At 35.2% G+C, this 9,521-nt stretch overlaps 1 pseudogene; it reads left to right on the top strand.

Moving 5' to 3' along the window:
• Window positions 1-4,563: 4,563 nt before the first annotated feature.
• On the top strand, window positions 4,564-5,304 carry LOC123234199 (annotated as a pseudogene).
• The last annotated feature ends 4,217 nt before the right edge of the window (window positions 5,305-9,521 follow it).

Genomic DNA, 9,521 nt, shown 5'->3' with positions numbered 1-9,521 from the left:
TCTTACCAGCTATGTGTTTCTGTGTGATAATTTAGTGTCTCTATGCCTCATTTTCCTCACCTGTAAAATAAGGTCCACACCTACCTTACACGGACCCAGGGAAATAACATACATAAAGTGAAGAAACATATATAACATATATAAAACATATATAACTTTGCAAATCTCAAAGTATAATATTAACAGTAGTAGTATAGGTATTGTTACACGCAAAAACCAAGATTATCTAAAATCTACTTACAAGAATAGTAGCCAAAATTTGATTGAAATTTAGATTGAGTTGATGAAAGCTTCTTTTTTTTAAAACTCATATCAGAAATTTTCACTACATGCAAAGCACCTGAGAGAAGCATACTTTTTCAGTTCTCCATCTTGCTAACCATCCCACACAGCTAAATAATCTGGAATTTTAACTTACTGTCACCACTCAATATGATGTCAATTAATCAACTGACCAGAATTTTTAAGTGCCTTCAAGGAAAAAAATTTCCAGGTACTGTGATGGTTGGTAGTGATGCAGAAACAAAAATGAAAGTCTTTCCTCTCAAAGAGCCTACGTTCTTTTAGAGGAGATATGGCATATAAAATAAATGCAGGGTAAATGGGAGATGGGGAGATGGTGATAGCATTAGTAACTAGGATAACATGAAAAAGGTTTTCATAAAAGATACTATAGCAGCAATGTTGTTAAAGCCATATGTCACTTACCAGCTCTCCCTTGCAAACACACAGTTAAAAAAGCTCAAAGAATAAAAAGGCTTTCTTATAAGACAATGAAAATAAACAGATGTATAGAAAAGAGCAACATTCTCCAGTAAACAAACCTATCTTAGTGCACTATGTAACCACTATCACATATATATAATGGTTAGATCTCCCAAATGCAACTCTCTAGAATGGCTTCCTTTAATCCCTACACATAAAATAATGAACAAGGAGAACCAAGTCCTATTCCAAATAATTTCTAGATATATGTACATTTGTGTCTTAAAGCAGGAATCAAAGCATATGAAAACACAAGAAGAGAATCAAAATTATATTTATTAACACTAAAAAGATCCTAAATCATTATTAATTAGATCAATGCAAATTAAAACACTTCACATGCATAAAAATTGACAAATTCTGGAGGGAATGTGGGAAAACAGATACACTAATAAACTGTTGATGGAATTGTGAACTAGTCCAATTACTCCAAAGAACTTCAAACTATACACAAAGAGCTTTAAAACTGTGCATACTCTTTGATTTAGCAATACCACAATTGGTCTATATCCTAAAGAGATCAAAGGAAAAGTACTTATATGTACAAAAATAGTTATAGCAGCTCTTTTTGTGGTGAAAAATAATTGTAAATTGAAGGAATGCACATCAATTAAAGAATGGATAAAAAAGATGTAATATGAAGTGTTGAAATACTATTGTACTACAAAAAATTCCAATGGAGGATGATTTCTGAAAAATAGGAGACCTATTGATACAAAGTGGAGCAGAACCAGATCATTGTACACAGTAATAGTAATATTGTCATGATGATCATCTGTAAGACTTAGCTATTTTGATTAATTACATGATCCAAAACACTTCTGGAGAACTCATGAAGAAAAATCTATCCACTTGCCAAGAAAAAAAAAACAAGAAAGAAATGATAAACTGTGATTGCATACTGATTTGTGCTTTTCTTATTTTTTTACTTTTCTTGTTTTTTTATTTTGCTACATGGCTAATATGGAAATATGTCATGCATATGTTTTTATTTCATATGAACATAAATATAATTGATATATTGCTTACCTGCTCAGTGTATGGGAAAAGACTAAAGAGGGAGAGAATTTACAGTTCATTTTTAAAAGGAACCTTAAAAATAAATAATTTTATGAGTAAAATTATCTGCTTCCTATTCACTTATAACATGGACCTAAGGAGCTAAATTATTTCTTTGTTGTACACATTGGACGTCAAATTCAGAGTACATCTAGGTCAAATTAACTATACATCATTCATATTTTAAATTCATTTTAAATCTAATTTTTTGATTATTTGACTTTAAGCATCATTTTATATGTAGTTTGAAGAATAATCGAGTGAAATGGCATTTTCAAAATCATTAGCTAGTCATATAACAACTTCATGTCTTCTAGATTCCTATATAAACATATCATATATTTATCTTACAAACAAAATCAAGTAAGATACATTTTAGATAGGCTACTTGTTCTTAAATATGATCTAATGTTTTAGAAGCAAAAGAGAGACCTTATTTAGAAATTTCTTTAGTTGCTTATAAATTTGAACATTTTGGTAGGATATTTAAGTAAAAAATTCAGTCATTTAAAAAAGTAAATTTCTCCAACACTGCTCAAAAAATGTCTACATTTTAAAATTGAATCAATTTTGAAATTGATGGACTTTTGGACAAACAAAAATTCAAGAGAGTTTTGAACTGAGGATAGTAGTAGTACTTTAAAGGAAAAAATTATTTAAGATATCAATTTAATAAATATAATCCATTTGAGAGGAGTGTGCTAATGCTTTGTGTAAAAAATAATTTAAGAAATTAGGATTGAGAGAAATTTTAAAGGATCATGCAAGTATCAAAAAAGAGAGTAGGGGAAAGTTTCATATTTCAGGTCATTGTATAGACTATGACAGAGTGAGTGGATCAGTATACGAGAATGCAAACTCAAGTTGAAATCCAAACAAGTATCATTCAAAATCCCTTCTAACACTTTCAGGTTGTGTGATCATGACCAAGACACTTTTCTGGGTCTCAATTTTCCTTCTGTTAAATGATTAATCTAATTAATACCTGTTGATTTTCACAGATTAAGAGGCTCAATAAATTATGAGTATCAGATTAGCTATAGACAGATGCAAACATGCTTGCCTTTGAGTCAATTCTGCCACATAAATAACTAAACATTTCAATGAATGCTGCATTATTTTGATAACATAACATCACTTGGTATTATATTTTTCCTTTCACATATGCTCAAAAAGAATATACTACACTAAAGGATAATTTTTGTTGTTGATTTACACTTAATTGCAGTTAACATCTTTGGTAGGCCATAAAACAATGTTACATCAAGGGTATATCCTTCTTTCTATCATAATAAGTTTTGGAAAGGGAACAAAATAGGGAAGAATTTGTTTTCCTGGGATTTGTGAATTTTTTAAAGTATCATGAAAATTGCATTTCAATATATTTTGTCATCCTATGCATTTCATTTTGTGCATTCAAAAAATTATTCTAAAAAGAGGCTGATAGGGCTTCTCTAGACTTCCAGAAGAATCCATGAAACATCTTTTGATATAAATGTTGATTATTGTAGAATACAATTGTTGATGCAACTTAACTACAGAGTCATTAAAAACATATATAGGGGGCAGCTGGGTAGCTCAGTGGAGTGAGAGTCAGGCCTAGAGACAGGAGGTCCTAGGTTCAAACCCGGTCTCAGCCACTTCCCAGCTGTGTGACCCTGGGCAGGTCACTTGACCCCCATTGCCCACCCTTACCACTCTTCCACCTATGAGACAATACACCGAAAGTACAAGGGTTTAAAAAAAACATATATAAAAGCACTTTTATGCCTTAGTAAGGAACCTCAGATAATATGATACATCTTAGATTATTTAAACAATTAAATTTGATTCTAACTTTGTGAAAGATAATAATTTGCTATATATAGGGGAAATCAGATTTACTAGCAACAAGATATCATTCACAAGTTTATTTTTTAAATCTGTTTCTAATGAGTATTTAAACATATTACATTGCAAATTTGTGACATTAAATCACAGGCTCATAGAATTAGATATTTAGAATAAGAAGGAATCTTGGAGATTATCTATAACTCATTCATTTTACAGGTGAGGAAATTGAAGCCCAAAAAAGAAATGATTTGGCCACATTCACCCAGAAAGTAATTGCTGGAATGGGATCCTGGATACAGGTCCTCTGACTTCAAATGCAGCATCTTTCTACTGTATCACTGCTCAGTCCAAAGGGAGTTTTTCCACATTTCTAATGGCCTTCTTCAAGTCCCAGTAGATGTCATCCTTCTTAGTTAGTGAGACTGTCTCAGGTCTCATGGACAATTTTTCAGGATCACATTGTGGACCACAACAAAAGTTTTCAATATTGACTAATTCATTTATTTAAATTTACTCATTGTTGTTCATAATATTGAAATCATATTTTTATTAAAACAAACAACTTTCTGCAGAAATTCAAGACTTCATGCTGAGCATGAAAGTTTTATTCTAAACCCACTGCCTCTTAAGTGCACACACACTAAATATGCTCTGATAGTTATTTATAGCTGGTAGAAGTTAATTATCCTTGAATTCACTTTGTTAGACATCCTATACATTTCCTGGTCAAAGAGCAAGTCCTCTGAAGATAGCTACTTGTTTTATTCAAAAAATGATAGTAGGGACCCAACTCTGTGCGCCTATGCCATGCATGGGATGGGACCCAGCCAGATGGGCGCCTGAGACTCAGGCTCCACAGCGCCAGGAATCCGGGCTGGTGCAGAGCTCCAGGAAGCCAAGAGCAGGATGTTTTGATTCATGAAGGATGGAGAACCCGAGGATCCCATGTTCCTCATGGATCTTTTTGCTATTCATCAACAACATATGAGTTAGATGTTGTCAGGGGCCTTTGGCTACCACCCTTTCCTTAGCATCACAGATAAGAGCATACCAGTGGCTCAGCCTACCATTCAAAGGATGTAGCCTGGGGTTGTCTCACCCTTTGGGATGCTAGGAATGACAGTTGGCTTCATGGATATGTTTGGGATGATGAATGATATGATTGGGAATGTGGAGCACATGAAAACCGGTGCCAACTGTCAAACTTTTTCATCCTCCATAGTCATCTCCTATTCAAACCTGGGTGATGGTGCTCCCAAAGTCTACCAAGAAACAGATGAGTTGCGCTCAGCACCAGGTGGAATCCAGGAGATAAGGAGGACCTTGAGGGACAGTGACAGGGAACTGATGTCCATTGGGCATCACATATGAGACAGAGCACACATTCTGCAGTGTTCCCGAAATCACTGAACTGGGGGTCAGGAAGAATGGCAGCATTACATCAATTTGGATGAGAGTGATGCTGAAGCATTTGACTACAAGTGGAGGCAAGAGACATTCCCATACTGGCCACAAAGAACCCTGGAATTTCGTCGGCATAAGGCTACTGGGGCAGGTGGGGGTAGAAGGGCTGAGGGATGCCCTTAGCTGGCTATACAGGGCCCTGAGGACTCCCCTTCCCAAAAGTCACAATGCTATGACAGGTGAGAGCCCCCCCCCCCAGGTCATCTCATAAGAGTTGATGGGGGAAGGAGTGCAGAGAGGGATGTAGTCCCTTAGTCATTCCTCTGGCATTTGGAGGAAACCCATTTGTTCCTAATAATTTAGAATGTGAGAGTGGGGACAAAGCTCATCTTAGAGCCTATTTTGGTGATAATAGGTCTCAGCTTGTCTAGGAAAGGAAAGACATTCTCCTGAACTCTGCTGAGTTGACCACAACAACCAAGACTGTCATCATCCAGTTTCTGTTTCTCCCCTTTCTTCCCCTTCCTGATAGGCTTTCTCCCTCCACCCTCTAGAAACAGACTGTGAGAAGTAGAGGAATCACCCCATGGAATAATGCCCTTCCCCCCAATTTAATATTAAATAGAGGTGATCTGACCCCTTCAAGCTTAGGGAGCCTTAGGGGGAGACTTTCACTGCCCCCTTTACTGCTTTTACTTCTCCCCACATCTTTTCAATTTCACTCTCCCATAGTGAATTTACTGACTTTTCTTTCTGTTGCTCCCTAGTGTCTTGATTTTTTCTCCATTCTCATCCCCAATAAGTTCAAGGTCTCTTAGGATAAGTTCTGGGGGTAGGCCCCCCTTTTTCCCCCAAACATCTGTCAGTGACCACTGGATCCTTTCTCACCTGTATCTAGAAGTCCCATGTTGTGCCCCTTCCCTACTGAATGGGTAGGGGGTGGGTATCAGGCCCTCTTTCCTCTTGTCCTCTAACTCTATGGCCTCATGCACCATGTACATACATGTGCACACATACATAAACACACACACTGTCAGTGTCTGTATCCCTCTGTCCTTTTTGTGTGTGTGTATGTAACTTGTAATTTTATGGAATAAAGAGGAATGGAAAAGAGAAAAAAAAGAAATGATAGTAGAACTCTTATCAGAAGTCAACTTGGGGTTCAGAACTAATAGGACTCTTCCTGCTCCTTCCAAAACTTTCTCAGTCCAAAGGAAATTGGGGGTCACTCCATCAAAAGAATATGAGAAAGATGGAAGCTTCCATCATTGGAGGAAGTCTACATAGAAAATGGGTTTTTTTCTTCTCATCTAAAACTCACATTGGTTCCCCCTCCCCCCTTTTTTTATCATGATTCTATTGGCTTTTTCTGTCATCTTTATTTATATGACCACTGAAAGAAGTTAAGTTGTGCAGTGGCTACAGTCCTGAGTCTAGAAACAGGAAGACTTAAATGCAAATTAAATTTTGCATGCTTACTAGCTGTGTGACCATGGATGAGTCATCTAACCTCTGTTTGTTTCAGTTTCTTCAGCTATTAGATGGAGGTAATAATGGCACCTGCCTTTAAGGCTGTTGTGAGAAAAAAATGAGATAATATTTTTAAATGCTTAGCACAGAATTTAGCATGTAGTAGATATTATATAAGGGATTATCTTCCCTTTCTTGCAGTTATTGAATAATAACCAAGCTATAGCAACTGGTGTTTTGTCTAAGGTGTAAAAATTTAGAGGGTGAAAACATTAAAAATAATTTTATTACATTATATTATGATGGCACATGTAATCCATTAGTGCTCAGGAATGATTGAATTTAAAATCTAGTTAGCAAGAATGATTAGTTTAAGTAAAAAATTCCAAATGGCAAGCTTTATCTCATATTAATTTTATATGTGCTATCAGTTATGATTAGTAATACTGTTAAACTTCTTAAAATACCCTAAAAATATTTACTATATGCATATTTACTATTGCAAACTAAAAGCACTCCATATATATTCATTCATTTAAAATTCTCATTAACAAACTCCAGCTTACAGAAAGCAGTTACCTGCATCATGGTATTACTGTTATTATATTTTCTAGCTACTATGCTTAGAGTTCCCAAGGCACATTTTTTTACTGGATCCATTAAGTGTGAGCAATATAGGAAATATTAGAGATCATCTAATCTAATCTTCACACATAAAAGCTATGAAAACTGAAACCCAGAGAGAGAGGCTTTCCAGGAGATTTAACCAAGTTCATATAGCTAGTTAGCATCAGAGCTGGCACTACAATCAAGTGCTTGGGACTTGCAATATGGATCATTTTCTTATCATTGGTTAACTGATTCTTTTAACTTAATAGTCAAAATCTTAAAATCTACATGCACAATTTAAGTGCACCTTAGTCCCCAAATGCCATTGAATGATCTTTGCTTTGAAGATTTCTCTTCTATACTCTTCGCATTGAGGAGTGGAAGCCCGCCACCCCCCCAACCCACCCCCCCCCCACACACTTTTTTTTTCAATTCATTTTAAGAAAGGAAAATTATTCCTTTCTTGCATAACAAAAAACCTTTAGACAACTGTGAAATATACTTTCTGGGTACTTGACAGACTTAATATAAATTACAATGACTGGGAAGAAATAAAAAAGCATGGGCCATTCTGAAAAATAAATTTCATTATATATGTTTGACAATAGTGTGTTCTCATTCATATGTTTAAAGGCCTTTTTCCCCAGAAAAAGAAGGAAATAACTGTTCTTTTAAACAATCAAAGGTTAAAGGCAATTCAGTCATTCATATGGTTTCATTCTGTTATGTAGATTGCAATACCTCAGAGATTTATAACCTTAGTTCATAAACTTGGAGTTCCAGTAAATGAGTCCCCCTTTGAAGGCTAAATATTGATGTTCTTATTTCCTACCTATTATAGTTAACAAAAGTAAACATGCATAGGGACAGAACAGACAAGAAGCATTAAAAAATGAAATAAATGATTGGACACTGGAGCTAGTGATCCAATGACTAGACCCCTTATGTTCCACTCTAGTTTGATTATCTTATATATTCAGAAAACATCTTCTGGTGGCTAGTTACAGGGGGCAAAAGCTAAATGTACTTGAAATCATGTTGGTAGGCACCACTTAAGTCCCTACATGTGTCTTGACTGAAGAACGACTGTCCCGAAGTTAGCAAATTCTACTTCTGGGATGCTTTCTCAAGGTGTCAACTTGTGCTTTGAGAATTATGGGAAATTTTCTGCCTTTTCCAAAGCAGAGTGAGTCCAAAGTGTAAATTTAGTCCCTATGGTAGTCCCATTCATTGTGGATGGTGTCCTCATGAATAGGATATCTTCAATTCTTTAGGTAATTTTACATGACCACAGAATCATAACAGAAGTTATCTAAACTCATCAGTTTTTAATGTATAACCATTCATTGTTGGTTCACATTCAATAAATGTTTATCTATTCATTGTCTACTTTACAAAAGTTTTTATTTAATTATTTTTTTTGCTTAAGTGCAAGATAATGTTCAACATGGAATGGTTTTAAGCTTTCATGTTACCCATGGGAAAGATATTACAATTAAAATAGAATATACCAAACACCTTTGCTGTCTTTTTTCCTTGCAACACTAAATTAAGTGAACCCTACAGCTTATTCCTGGAATTGCCAAAGGATGAGTCCCATGTCTCACATCCCAAAACAGCATCCCCGAGGAGAGTTTCTCTTCACCTGGTGAATGTGTAAGAAAGTTTGAGGTTTAAATTCACTTTAGGAAAGACATGAGATGGCTCAATGCAATGATTTGAAAAACATTCTATTAACTTACTGTTACAAAATTTTAAGCAATTAGGTATCATAGTGGAGAGAGTTAGAGTCAGAGAGACTGAGTTTGAATCCTGCTTCAGATACTAACTGGATATTTACCCTATTGGAGTCTCTGAACTTCTCTCAGTCTCAGTTTAATTTACTAATATCTAAAATGAGATGGTTGGTCTAGATGGGCACTGAGCTCCCTTCTAACTCTAAATCCATGTGGCCTAGTAGCAGGAATAATGCACTTGAAATTAAAAGATCTGCATTGAATGCATATGCCGCCACATGCTTTATCGTGGGCTTCAGTTTCCCATGGATATAAAATAATGGGATTGGGAAAGATAATGACGACTTGAACTTCTAATGCTATAAACCTGCATTTCATGATTTTGAAATATGAGCTTAAAATAATAAAAGTCTTGCTTTTATATGCTTTATAGTCTGATAGGATAATTGGGCAAATACAAACAGAATTATATCAGTTTTTCAATAAGCAAGTGCTAGGCACCTAATGAGTATCATATGTGATACTCATTACTGCATGATATGTTTTGCCTAAGTTTCCTACAATAATATAAGAATGCTTAAGTGCATTTGAGAGGTATAAAACAAAGTACTACATAAGCTTAAAGAAGGAAGACAATCCCTAATA

This window comes from Gracilinanus agilis, chromosome 2 (assembly GCF_016433145.1).
Source record: "Gracilinanus agilis isolate LMUSP501 chromosome 2, AgileGrace, whole genome shotgun sequence".
NCBI classification, from domain to species: Eukaryota; Metazoa; Chordata; class Mammalia; order Didelphimorphia; family Didelphidae; genus Gracilinanus; species Gracilinanus agilis.
Note: the sequence above shows the minus strand (reverse complement) of the source record. Positions and strands in the feature narration are given on the sequence as shown.